The following is a 14,590-nucleotide window of genomic DNA, read 5'->3' as shown; positions in this document are numbered from 1 at the left end:
ATTCTTTAGTAGGCAGTAGGAATCCAAAAGGATAACTGGGCAATTCTCATAGAAAAATCAAAGCTGGTATCACTGTTCTTCCTAGTCTAGCTAGACAGAATTGAACCAGGGATTTTCTTCTCTTGTGACAAGATAAGCCAAAGTTATTTAATGGGGGAAATCGCATTAAAAATGTACATTTTATAATCACTTTTTAATTTTTTATAGTTAGTATAAAAGTCGCTACTGCTTACATGACACAAGACTGCAGTATTTCGTCACTGTTGAAGGCATATGAGTTAGTAACTCTCAGTCACTAGAGTTATCTCACATCCACATAGGACAAGCTCCGGGTGTCCCCTCTTCCTCAGCTGTTCCTTGCATGGTTCTTTCAGAAGTATCTTCCTTTTTGTTGCTCCACTGACCCACTCATATTACGTACAATGTGCAGTATTGGGTTCTTCCCTGCCCCTCTTCTGCCATGTGACTGCAGTGCTTCTAAATGGTCACATTCTGCCCATGTTAAAGATCTGTCAGATGTGCCAGGAAGGCAGAATGCATGTGCATGTCTTTTGGCATTCAGGCCTTCAGACACATCTATTTCTGAGCGTGCTTTAACTCTTTGCTACAAAATTCTGTGGTGAGAAACCTCTGCAGGTGTCTGTTCCAGTGCCTCACCGCCATCAGAATAAAGAATTTCTTCCTTATATCTATTCTAGATCTCCCTTCTTTCGGTTTAAAGCCATTACTGTGATCATCCCCATGGCCCTCCTCTGGGCTTGCTCTAATAGCCCCATGTCCTTCTTGGGGGCCTCAGAGCTGAACATAGTAAATACATAAATACATTTGCTCTACTAATCTGACAGCAACTCAAATGTCAGCCAAAAGTATGGTCACAGTCAAAAAAGCAAAAAGCTTTCCCTCTAGGAATCCTGTTTATTTATAAATGAGGAACATTTACCGTGTCCCTTGGGTATAATGTTGATGATTCTGCAGCTGTTAAAATTGATTATTTTTTTAAATTGGAAAATCATGTCCCCTCTGTCACTAACAACTTCCAGACCCTCCATAGATGCCATAGTGATTTAGAAATGAGATATTTTGCTTCTCTTTACAGCTCTGTAAGTAGAGAGCTACTGAGCATGTGCAACTGTCTTAGTAACACTGAGTGGTTATACATCTAGGCTCTTCACCAGTAGGGTATAGTTTTGCAATATTTTGTAATGCCTAACCTCAATAATTTTGTTAAGCGTAGCTGTAGTAACATACTAGTGAAGTGTCCTAAATTAGATATCCTGAGAGATATTTGAAGTCATCCTATTTCTCTCCAGTAAGTTGCAAAAGCATTGCAGATTTTCTGCATATTTCAGTACAGAAGTTTCATGCCTTAGTGATTCTGTTCTGTGCCAGTTCTTTACTGTAGAATTAACTCCAGAACATCTGTAGAACAAATCTTCTTGCACACTGTGCTTAGAGGGGGGAAAAAAAAAAAAGTATTGCTAATTGTGTGGGTGGCATTTCTCAGTCTGCTTCGGAGTGCTAGGAACCATATTGTATTATTTTTAAAGCCTCTGAAGGCTGATAACAATCTGTCTGTAACTGTAAAATAATAATCTGATGTAATGACAGGAGAAATAAACTTCCCAGCTGTCTTGATAGAAAAATATGTGCTTGTAACAATTAATAAAAGCAGTTGGCTGGCAAGAAGCAGTGCTAATTTCAATTATGTCTAATAGTAAGAATAATCTTTAAAGCCAAATTAGCTAGGAAACAAATAACCTCTTCTGGGTCCCAGTGTCACAGGTCAGCAGGAGGAGAGGTAAGCAGACTGACTTCCTTCCCTCTGCCCCACTGTTCTGGTCTGGCTTTCAGTGTAACGGCATAGAATTTAGCAGGAACTCTAATTTAAGCACTATTAGCTCCAGTTACTCAAGAACAGATTTATTATTTTTTCTTAATGTGATTTCCTCTAATTTATAGTTAGTGTTAAATTTTCCAAGGTATTCATGACTCAGGTATGTATTTGTGCCTTTTCAACTGGCATCTGTGTGTGGTTTTATTTGTTTTATTAATTAATTGTGAGCATGACTTTATTTATGACACTTATATGTACAGTTAGAGGATTTTCCTAAGTCTTTGAGGAAATCTTCTGTGAATTCTAGATGTTAAATTGTTTTTGTCCAAATGGAGTAAACAAGAGATTTTTCGTTAGAATATCTTCCAGGTTCTACAAAGCTATCACCAAAATGTCATTAGGAGCTAATGCTTGTGTAGCAAACTTTTGAGATGACTTGAAGTTTTTTCTTATGGATAACTGACTATGTGTTCACTTACTTTACTAGACAAATCTAGTTCCTTAAAAACTTCCTATTGATCTATAAGAATAAACATCTCCTTATGTTTGTATGCAAAATGCAGCTCTGTTTTGTCTGTCCATTCGTATCATATCTAGTCTCTGTAATGATCTGTCAGACTGATATTAGCTGTAATAAGAACACTAAAAGTTGGGATTACCATTTGGATTCAAGATGGATCATAATTAAGTTAGCTTTCCCTAAATGACATTTTTTAGAGGGAATTTAATTCATATTTCCGTTGCATATAGTCTAAGTTGCAGTATATAACTTGCCTTTAATATCCTTGCCTCTACTTCCACGTTTTCTGAAGTGGGAATGTAAAGGGAATGTTTCGTATTGAAGACAAAAGACATATAAAAGAACTTTATTTCTACTCTAAAGATGAGATATCTATCCTAGACCAATAGATCTCTTTTAGATTCCCAATTCCGCAGTTTTTGTCATGTATATCTTGTTAGGTTCAGGATGACAGTGACCTCTTAAGGAACCGTCTGCAATCAGTGAGGTGTAGAAAGGTAGATAATCTGAAGGAGTAAGTGTGGTGGATGAAGGAAACAGCAGATTTTTCAATGAGTTTTACATACAGCAAATGTTGTGCAGGAAACCTTTCATGTTAAGAATTCAAAAGATTTTAATTCTTCAGTTCATTTTGTCCACTAACTTGTATGAATTCTATGTTTTGGTCATTCTCTACAAAATGTTTGGAAGTATGTTCTTTGGGACAGGTTTATGTGATCAGACGTGAGACAGAACTGTGCGTTATTCTGCACATAGCACCAATACAGAGAAATTGGAGGAAATATTTAAAAAAAAAAAAAAAGGATTGTGTATGTGGTGGGGTTTCATTAGAAAGTTTAACATACAGCCTTCTTTTATTCTGTAATCTATCGTTAGCTCTTCATACAGTTACAGTGAAGATGAGAGACTTGGGAGTTTGTTAGAGTTTGGTATATTATTTCTTTAGCTGCTAATTAAACTTAACTGCTTCAGGTTCTTGTGCCCTTCATAAACTTCTCAAGGACGGCTTGGACTGCAGATTGGCTTGTAGAATTTATCTGCTGTTTAAATGTACTTGTCACCTAAAAGCTTTCTCTTGTAGAACTTTGAGGATTAAACTGGGAGTACTTAGAAAGTTTGAAACGTTAGGCATCTTTATGAAGTCAGAGATGTCACATTATACTTCTATGAATCTATTCATCAAAGCATTTAAAAAACAAACAACAAAAACAGCAAAGATTAAAGACAGTCACTGTATCTGGAGTCTCATAGAAGGTAATTTTCTGCTCATTCACTGTAAAGGAGAGAGGAATGATTAGAGTTTCATCTGCCAGAGTTGTTTATCCAGAATTCTTTTAAAAGGTCCAGAAGGATAAAAGTTTTGTGTTCTTATATTTTTGGGAATAAAAATACAAGTTTATCTTCACTTTTTCGTTTTCTGTCCAGATCTCACATCATGCTCCTCCTGGAATCACTAGCTTTTTGCAAGCTCAGAATGGAGAGGGTGAATAGAAGAATATCCCAAGTTGGAAGGGACCCTCGAGGATCATCGAGTCCAACTCATGGTAGAACTGAAATTAAAGAGGACAGTATACATCGTATATGGCTACCATATGTGTTGGTTTCTCATGATAAATAGCTTTGTGCTGGAAGGCAGTGAGAGATAGTATCAGAGAAGGAAGGAAGGACGTGAGAAGGCTGAGAACCCCCCCAAAAAGACCAGGGGTCTGGGTGAGACTTGATGGATTTATGCAGCCAATGTTTATAATGGATATAGGTAGTAAGCAACTGAAGTAGGGGGTTGATACCTTACTGACTGAGGTTTTTTATTTTTATTTTATAAACTCTGGACAGATTGCACTAACTCTGACAGAGATCTTTTTTGTCTGTCAGTACCAGCAGCAAAATGTATTAGAGGTCATGATAATGCACTTGAGTCTCTGTCCTTATTTCAACTGCCTGAAATGTTTATAGTAGATAATGGTATTGACATATGTACATTTAAATACTAATGTTTCGAAGTTTTAAGGTAAGAACTTCTTAAGAATCGGGAGCAGGCCTGCACTTAAATTCCATGTCGTCTTTACACAGCCTGGTAATGTATTTCTTCTTGTTCAAATTATTTAACCTCAGTGTAATTGCTGCATTTATAAAATGGGAATTACAGGACTCTGTGGGATACAGTCTGCATACATATGGTTGCTGTTACTTTTGCAGTACTGTGGGAAAGCAAAATGCTGCACTATAAAAAAGTCCTGCTGAGAAAAAGCAACCTGGAGACTCATTCAGCTACATCCTACAAGGGGAAACAAGTATCTCTCCTTTTCTCTGAAACTCTGCATTTTGAGACCTGAGGATATGTAGGCAAGATGAAACTACTGTGCCTTGAAGCAGAGAACAAAGCAAGGTAAGAGAACTAAACTTAACAAAATGAACCTTTTCTTAGCACAGCATTTAAGTAACATTGTATGGCTATTGCTTTTCCACTGTAGCTTCCTGCGTTAGCCAGATTAAAGCTAATTTATGTGTCTGCATATGCTGCAGTCACACTCTTAATGGTGACTTCAGTATACCTCAAACCCTATGAATGTGTTTTGTGACTGTTAGCCTCATATTGACAATGACTTTCTGCTTGCCATAAGAGAGTTAAAACATCAAGAGAAATTATTTTTTGTTGCTTTGTATGTTTGCTTTTGTGCAATGTTTTCATTTTTGTGGTACTTTGTTACCAACTTCAAAAAGTTATAACAATGTCAATCATACCTGACAATGTCTTTATGTTTGGATTACAAAATTCAGCACATACAGATTTTGATTTCTGCTTAGATTCAACTAACCCAATCACGGTGCTCTTGTTCTTATCTCTGTCTTGGATTAGCCAAACACTCAATTTCAGTATGTAACTGGAAAGTTCAACGCTTTTTCTGAGGTTATGTGGACTTAAATCAGCTTTATGAGTATATTATAGTAGCATACCTTTTGTAGATCTTTATTTGGGTTTGTCATACTTATATGTGTTGTGGTCTCCCCCAAGGCGTAACAGCTTAAACTGTTGGAATTCAAACCATGCTGTAGAATGCTTATTCAATTACTATTGCAGCATCCTTTCTTTTGACAATATTTTTACAAAAACCTGTATTATTAGTAATACTATTTCTTAGCTTGCAGCATAAAGGTTACTCTGCCCAGTTAGAATGCAAAAGGTTTCCCTGTTACCTTCAAATTTGGTAAGTTTGCAAATTCCCTTCAATGTGTATATGTTTCATTGGAGATGAACCCTTGGCCCACAGATTTATCTTCCTTCCCTACACAAAACAGAAAAGGGAAGCGAGGAGCCAGACTTCTTTCATGCTTTCTTACTTTTAACTGGAAAATTTTTGTCAGTTTTAAGTGAACAGAAGAATTGTCACCATGCTTGCAGAGATGTTTTGCTTCTGTTTTTACCTACCTACAAAGACAAGAAAATACCTGCTTCCATCCTTGGAGGGCAGGAACACCTACGGCAGTGTTTTGGTTGAGTAGTAGTCATTAATGAGATTTATCTTGACAGAATATTTTTAAGCTCAAAGTAATTTGCTTAGTTTATGATCAGTTCTGCCTTTAACCCAGGGCAATGCAAGACAGGTGAGGACATACAACACAGTGGCAATGCTTTATGTGAACAGACAGGGAGAAGTCTGATCATTTTCACCATGACAGGAACCCAGGAACCTGTCTACTTACACAGTCATATTATGCTGACAGCCACTCAGCTGCCAGGATTAATGAAGAGTGCAGAACATCAGTTGTGAAGATATTTTTTTTTTTTTTTTTAGGAAAGCCTCTCCCTGCATCTTTTTAGGCACCCTTTTCTTTGCTGAAGTCAAGCGAATCCCTTCAGACTTCTGCTGTGATTATGTCTGGCTTTGCCTGAAAGAAAGAATTGACTGTTTTTTCACAGCAGTTATCTTAATGAATCTCTGACTGTGTTACCAGTTGGCCAACTTAGAACCTTCAGATAAAACCCCACTTTGTTTCAGTATATTTTTGTAACTGATTCTTTTTGACTCTGTTATCCATGTTCCATATCCATATATTCAATATTTCACATTTTTCCTTTTTGCACTTAAAGAATGCTAGGCTTTACGTTGGTGAAGAAACCAAGAAACTGTTCTGCTCAGGACTGTTTTGCTTTTGGAAGGAACTTGAGAGCACAGCAGAGAACTCTGCTCACCTAGAAATCTTCAACAATGAGTGTAAAGAATTCCTTTAAGGTGAATAGTGGAGGGAAGGGCAAAAGATAGGAGTTCACTCAATGAAGGCCTAAAGTGGTATTGGAGAGAACTGTTATGTTTTTGTTTGTTTGTTTTTGCCAGTCATGAGTTGTATGACAAAAGCTAGTATCTCACTGCATTTGCAGCAGAATGTTAGATGTAAGACCAGCTGGGAAGTTTTCCTAACATTTTCTTTTCCGACATCCTCCTCAGCTACAAAAGGAAATGCTTTCAGAAGTAAGGGAGGGATTTCTTTGGAGAGTTTTCAACAATGTGCTCAATTGATGTTGGGGTTCTAGTAGAAAATAAGAACATTAAGTAACAGTTTTTATTCCCTAACCATCAAACCTCATTAGCTTATGACTGAAAACGCTTATCTACCAAACTGCCTTCACACATGTCGCCAGATATACCTCCCCAGATGTGCTGTGTCAGCGCAAATCATTGTATGGTGTTTCATTTACATCTTGTGACTTGGTGAAGATTCAGTGCTGCTCTTTCTGTTACTGATTTGTTCGTCAACTCCAGTAGGCTAATCGTGGTTGGGAATTCTTGGTGCTTCTGAAGGAGGAGGCTTCTCTTGATGGACACTTGCCCACTGGTGATTTTTCCCTTCTATCCTACGTGTTCTGCCCGAGTCCGTGGTCTTGCAGGCTTCTGGTTTTCTTTGTGATGGGAAGTGGGACAGGGCAGTGCTCGGCTGAGTCCAGTGGCAGCCCTTATCCCCTTCCCTTTCAGCTCCAGTAGAAGTGCAAGACCGCGCTGGTGCGGGGCTGGCAGCTCTAGCTGAGTGAGGTGGGATACACCTGCGGACACCGGGGAGGAGCAGGAACCAGGCTCTGGGAGAAGTCACCGCAGGCTGAAGTGAACTCCGCCGCCATCCCTCCAGCATCCACGCGAAGCATCGCGGCACAGGGCACGGGAGCGCGGCCGCCGGGTCCAACGCAGCCCGGGGACAGCCCGGACCCCTCCGGGCCCCTCCTTGCCCCTCATTCCCCCTTCCCCGGTGTCGCGGCGAGGCCGCAGCGCCGTGCTGGGGCGGGCCGGGGCGGGCCCTGCGGCCGGGCACCGCATGGGAGGAGGCGGCTCCGGCGGCCCGCCCCCCGCCTCCCCCCGCCTCACTGCGGGCCGGCCGAGGGGCGGCCGCTCCGCCGGGCAGCGCGGGCGGGGGGACAGCGCTGACGGAAGGCAGCAGCTGGGGGACGGCAGCGGCTGGGAGATCCCCCCCCCCCCCTCCGCCCCCGCCGCCCCGGCCGGAGGAAGATGGAGCTGGGTTAGCCAGGGCTTGCGGGAGGAGCGGCGGCAGGTAAGGGCGGCTTTGCTTCCCCCTCCTCGCCCTCCTCCTCCTCCGCTCCGCGGTGCGGTGCAGCGGCAGGTGGCCCAGGTGTGCCCGGCCCGGCCCGCAGCGCTGCCCTTGCCTCGCCCCGGCCGCAGGAGATGCCGCTGCGTGCCCTCGGCTAAGGGCAAAGCCGGGCTTGGGGCGGGGAGGGGGGAGGCGGGCAGCGCTGCCGGCCCGGCCCCCGCCCCGGCCCCCCCAGCTCGCCGCCGAGCTCGGGGAAGGCTGTCTGCATTGCAGGCTCTCGCCCCGGCTCCGCTTCTGCATCCGCGGCTTCATCTCGGCACAGGAGCCCCCGGCCGGGCCGGTCCCGCTCGGGCAGGAGGCGTCGGCTCCTCAGCCTCCCCTCAGGGCTCTGGGGGCTCGGGCTGCGGCGGGGAGGTGCTGGAGGGGCGGTGGTGCGGGTGCTGCCCTGAGGGCTGCAGCTCCGGGGGGACCCGTCGGGGTCTGGGCCGGTGCCGGTGCCGGGGAGTTACGGGGCGTGACACGGTGCGGTGAGACAATGTGCACAGCGACCATAACGCAGCCAGGCACGCGACCTTACATAAGCTACATTCTGAAAGCTGTCTACCCCTACGCTCACCCTGGAGGTTGTAGGAACACGCCTGTTCTGAGCTCTCTCTGGAGCTCGTTATTATCCAGCTGAAATAACGGTGCAGAACCCCTCGTGAGCTGGTGCTGAAAATAAAAGAATAAATTGTTGACGACTTCTGCTGTAGTTCTGTTACAGTAAGTTCCTCGCTGCTGGTCACTGCCATGCACACACCACAATGCTCGCGGCTACGTGGACGTACACAGATCCACGCTGCAAGAGGGAAATGATGTCTCCTGTTGTCCCTTAAATGCGCCTTTTCGTTGGCCAACGCTAACGGTGTTGTATTTTAACAAACTCTTGAGGTTTCTCTCCTCAGGCCTGGTCAGTGTTACAATGTCTAGCATGTAGAAACAAATCTGGATGTGAACAGAAAGAAACCTTTCACGCTTTTAGTTTGACCTTCACCATATCAGACAAATTCTTGAAACAGATGGTCAGGGCAAGTATTTTGCACTGCAATGGTTGAAAATATGCTGCTGGACACAACATACACAGCTCAAATCACACACAAGATGAAACAGTGTTTTAAACTCTGTATCCAAAGGAAACTAATGTCTGATAAATTTGGCCCACATTTTATTTTAACTCAGTCCTTACAGATGACATTGACTTTAGGAAAGGTTACTATGGCACAGATTTAACGGAAATTATATTGAGCGTCTGGAATTGAAAGTACTCTTGGTAGGAAAAATACTGTGTTGTTTTTTATAATCTGTTGTTATAATGAGCGTGATAGCTGTTGAGGCTGGATCCATCTCCATTTCCTGCTGTTGATGTGAGTTGTCTAAATGGACTCCCTTCTACTGTGGATGAAGGCCAGATTTTGCCCAGGTGTGTATGTGCTTCTCTAACAAGGGCGCGCTGGAGTTTCCCCACTTGAGTGTGAAGTATAGCTGAATATTGACACCTGTCTTGCTTTGGGATGCCTTCTGTTATATCCTATAACCCATAGCCTTTTGATAAGGCTGTAACATCAGTTGTGGTGTGGAGTATAGCACCCAAATGAAAATGCACAGATTAACAACGATGATATGACATGGAATATATTTTTTTTTTTTTTGTGGATCTTGTTCTTTTGTGGCACTATATTTTTATGTTTCTAGTTGACGAGAAGCTTCTCAGGACACCTTAATTCACGTATAAAATAACATATAGCATTTGAGGCTGTTTAAGGATCACATATAATAGATTAGTAACTTCATTTATATATATGTGCGTATGTGTATATATACTTGAAATATGATTAATCAATGTAGTAACAATTCTTGAAAAGGGTAATTTTTTTGCAGATGGGATCTAGAAGACTTTGGTCTTGGTTTCCCTGTATAAATTCAAATAAGGGTGATAACAGCTGATGTTGTAGGCTTCAAGTAAGCGTGGAATGAGCAGGTGGGGCAGGTACTTAGTAAGCCTGCCTCTCCGTCTTTCCTTGCCCCTGGCAGATGTCCTGTGTAGTCACATTGGCAGAATGAGCAAAAAGGCCAGGGACTGAAGAGACTTTCGGTGAATGGGTCTCTAGGTCAGGATTTTTGCAGAGCTGTATGTGGTCAGGTATATGAATGTTGACTCAGATCTTACCAGTGCAACCATTGTGTTAATCATTGCCCTGCGTGTTACTTGCTAGAAAAAAATAGAGAATCTATGTTTTACTTAGCCAAAAGACTATACGTACAATATCAAATTATAGTTTAAAACTTTATGTTTTAAATCTAATCACTGTGACGTCTTCATCTTTAAGATTCTTATATGAGTCCTTTGATTTCATGTCTGTGTTGGGGAAAATAAATAATATTTTACTACATTTTAAATTTTATTTTCATCATAGACACGTAATAATTTTAAAATATGTATATCATTATTCCCTTAAGAGATACTAACTTCTGTGGCCTTTGGAGGAAGAAAACAGCTCTGGCAAGATAGTCCCACATAGTTAAGTATTGCTGGAGAGGAAAGTCAGAGTTGGAGGAGGGAAAGGACTAACAGAATTTACAGAATATTTATCACCAGGTAATCTAGACCTCAGATCTTACTGTATTCAATGAAGTCTCCTTCAGCTTAATATATTCTACCTTCCCAAAACCATCATGAAATCTGAATCTTCTTTCGACTCGAATTTTATAAAATATCTTCGGACTCATATTAAGAAAAAAAAAAATAAATAATTAAGGAAGTGGTAATCCCTTAAGATGTCCAGTGCAACTGCCGTTAAATTAAAGACTGAAAGAAATGGAAAAGGGTTTTTCTTGAAATTCTGTTAGTCTACTAGTTCATTTATTGTTGCTGTGTCCCCAGTATGTGCTGCACAGGCACACAAATGCATTCATGGACGTTTGTAACAAAGCATAGAGGTAAACGGTATGCAGACCTTCCGAACAAATTAACCAGCGTTTCCCAATGGACAAAACTTTGAGATTAACCTGGCTGGCTAGGTGATCTGAAAATTCAGCAGTAGAGCCTTTTATGTAAAAGTAGAAGTTTACGCATTCAAGCGGGATATAAAGTTGCATAGATGTTCCACTGCACCTTTTTGTATTTTTTTTTATCATTGGTTTGCTAAGACAGTGTGTGGCACAACTGAGGAAGTTGTCCCCAGTTAAGATGGCAGCACCCTTTTGCAGTTCCTTGCTAGTAATTAAATTTTTATTATAAAGGCAGATTAATTAGTATGTGCATGTAAGTGTAGCAATACAACTACTTCACCATCAAATATTTTCTGTTTCATATTTTCTTTTTATTTTGCTGTCCTTTCCCAAATACTGACTCAAGGGAATAAAACAGGAAAATTGATGGTCATGGAGAGCCTGGAGATACAGGAGATTTGATGTACAGTTAGTTCTGTTTTCCATTGTTCTCGAAGCATGATTGAATGTGTAATGAGTATTTTTGATGAGGTAGTTTGAAGAGACAAAGCTAATTGTGATTAATTTCAAGTCTTTTTCTCAGTTTACTTCAGAGTTTTGCTCTTCCTTTATTTGAGGTCAATGCTGTCTATTTTAAGACGTGTTTATACCAGTGATTTTTAGTCATAGTTCTGTGCTGTATTGTTTTGCTGCAAAACGTTATTGACATTACTGTACTTATCTTATTAAATATCTCTTGGATGGACTCTTGGGAAAGCTTTAGGCTTGAAGTAGAGAGATTGTTGAATATTTAATTCAGCTTATAAACGTTATAGACCCCAGTTTTATGTCTAAATAGTGTCAATTCAGTCTTTTCAATTGTTCTATAAACAAGGTCTATTTTTGAAGTCAATAACATAATTCTTTGTTGGACATGCTTGTTAGCTTTAATTAAAGAGTTTATAAATTCATTTAATATTTTGGAGTTTCTCAGCATTTTGAAATACATTTTAGTTTGAAAAAGAATCAGAAACCTCAGGACAAGAAAATAACTTTAAGATAGTTTGAAAAATTCTCATATAACTTATAGGAGAAGTGGTGGGTTGTTATTTGTTTCATAAAGGCCAATTTTATTTTCCAGCCTTAGCTGGCAGAATATTCAGTCTCCTTGTGTGAATTTCTGTACATCTATGTGAATAATTGAAGTGTCAAATATCAACTCTGCACATGTCATTTCATTCTGGTGAAATTAGGAAAGGGTCACTTGGCTTTTTATCCTCAAACTACTTTTTTCTCCGTGTTTGGCCCAACCCTGTATTTTAGACAGCTTATTGTCCTGTTTAGTGTTTAGTATAGTTTAGTATTTAGTGCTGAGGTTTGCTTTCAGCCTACATTGTTGAGTACAGCATTAAATGTTGATGTAGATTTGCTTTCCTTTAGCTTGTACTTCACAAGAGTCAAGTCTTTCTGCATTATATCTTGGTTTTAGAATTAGTCATTTTTAAATGTAATGTCTTTGGCTCAGACCTTTTGGATACAGTCAGCTTTCAGAACAAGATTACATATATATATACATTGCTTATTTTTGTTGCTTTACAGAATATGTACAAGGATGTCCATTCCTCTTTCTTAATTTAAATTGTTTGATAGTTTGAAGCGGATTCCTAAAATCATTACTCACTGAAGTTGTCCTGTACTTGTAAGAAACGAGTGAAAAGTTGCATTAAAATGTTGAAGTGCAGCACTGATTATTTAAGGTAGAAAATGAAGAATTCTGTTGTTGAAAGTATTTTTGAATGCTTCCTCTCTTTTTCACCAGAATGATTATATCAGCCAAATGCTAATTTTACTGAATATATCATTAATTAAATTTCCCATTGTAAGTTTAGAGTTTCATCAGTTAGAACACTGAGTTATGCTCTTGGATCATGATTTCAATCTTGTATGCAGTGATTTGATACCATTTTAATACCATCTAACCTGTACAAAGAACAGTATATGATTTTTATTTTTTATTTTTTTTAATGCAAGAGTAAAGTAGCTATTTTTATCTGTCAGTATTTTGCAGTTACTCAGTGCTCTGTGGTAATTTTTTTTCACTTTCGCATTCTCTTGGGATCTACTGAGTAATCATATGTATTGACTAGTTAATCAAAGAAAGGACAAAGCCCATGTAGAAAGTGAGCTAGCTGAGAAAGAATTAATTTTGATTCTCATTTCTGTCACAATGGTTATACTTCCAATATTGTTTTTAGAATTAGAGAAAGGAACACTGAGAACTTGTTCATTATTAGATGCTTGAAATATCACATTTCTAATCCTGATGACTGCTGATGCCTTCAGTGACCTCTGTCATATGGAAATTTACAAAGTTGTTGCTGCTGCATATGGCCAGGAGATGCAATATATTTCTAAGCCATTGCTATGATGTTATCAGAAACATGTTCTAATGCCTTTGATTAAAATGGCTAGCTGCCATGGTGATAGTACCATAGAAACTGGTAAAATAATCATTGCCTATTAGGAAGTCTGAATGAAAAAAAATCTCCATTTTTCTGCCTTTTATTTTTCAGCATCTTCACAGGAATTCTGCTGCTGTTTATATTCCTGATGAGCAAATTATTGAATGAATTCCTTTGCTCTGTGTTACATGGCAAACCAGGCTAAGGTTATTGTATTGGTCCTGTCTAAATATTGAATGCATGAGTGACTGACAATTCAGTCATTCCACCATCTCCTTCTAGTCTCAGGAACAAGGACATTGGAATAGAAACCTTTCTTGCAGTATTGATTTTTGGTTTTTAAGTCACTGTACTCTCTTTTACTATAATTACTTTCTAAACAGTACAGTACATACCATTTTCTTCAAAAACACTCTTTCAGCAAAGAATGGTAGCGCTCCAAGTACAGTAACGACAGAGCTTTAATTTTGGAACGTGACATTGTAAAGGGTTTTTTCTATCTTGAACTATGCAAATCATGAACTTCATCTTATTTCAGGATGTCATAGGAAGCTACTCTGGAAGGCCCAGAACTTAGAAATTGTCCTGATTAGCATACATCAAGGCCCAAGACTACAGAAACTTTGTCTATCTTTCAGAACTACTTAACAAGGCAGGGAGGTTGTTGGTAAGTGCTTATTTTGAGTTGCCACTTGCCAAAAGGTGCTGCTGTGTAAAATCTCAGTCTTCCAGTGAGATAATTTCTAAAATGTAAGACATATCTTTTGCTTTAAGTCACATACGTGGTAAGAAAATTTGAGATGAATGATTAGCCATTTCTTAATTATAGATGTAGTTTGGAAGCCTCATCCAGCTATCAATTAATAACATGTTTACTCTGTGTTTATCTTTGTATTAAATACAAGAATGCAAAGTAGGAACATAGAGTGGACAATATCTTTACTTGACCATCTTCTTTCTTCTCTTTTGAGGTCTATACAACAAGAAACAAAGTACCAGAAGCAGTCCCTGGCTTGGGTTATTCTGTTTCTTGGTTGGAATGAGTCATTTCTCTCTTACCCGTGAGTGACTATATCAGGTGCTTATATGCTATTGGAAATTTCTAAGCAAGGACAGGAGGCAGTGATGCCAGATATATATCTAGTGAGACATACTCATTAAGCTTCTGTGAAAACGCTTATATTGCCTTCAGAGTTTCTAAGGTGCTGCCAAGGAGCTTCTGTCATGTGTTAAATAGTTTTCCCTGTCAGCACTCAGATCAGTTTAGAGGAT

The 14,590-nt window shown here is 39.9% G+C and overlaps 1 protein-coding gene across 4 annotated transcripts in view; it reads left to right on the top strand.

The window, feature by feature from the left end:
* Nucleotides 1-4,582: 4,582 nt before the first annotated feature.
* Nucleotides 4,583-14,590, top strand: part of OTUD7A (OTU deubiquitinase 7A) — a 118,035-nt gene continuing 108,027 nt past the window's right edge. For 3 of the 4 annotated variants that reach the window (XM_038184720.2, XM_038184712.2, XM_038184718.2), the window contains exon 1: nucleotides 7,707-7,892. The gene's annotated coding sequence lies outside the window, so the exon portion shown is untranslated. Of the gene's footprint in view, nucleotides 4,741-7,706; nucleotides 7,893-14,590 lie in introns of those variants that run through there. The other variant, XM_038184715.2, reaches the window with a different exon arrangement.

This window comes from Anas platyrhynchos, chromosome 11 (assembly GCF_047663525.1).
Source record: "Anas platyrhynchos isolate ZD024472 breed Pekin duck chromosome 11, IASCAAS_PekinDuck_T2T, whole genome shotgun sequence".
NCBI classification, from domain to species: domain Eukaryota; kingdom Metazoa; phylum Chordata; class Aves; order Anseriformes; family Anatidae; genus Anas; species Anas platyrhynchos.
The sequence above is the reverse complement of the archived record's forward strand: the minus strand, read 5'-3'. Positions and strand labels throughout refer to the sequence as shown.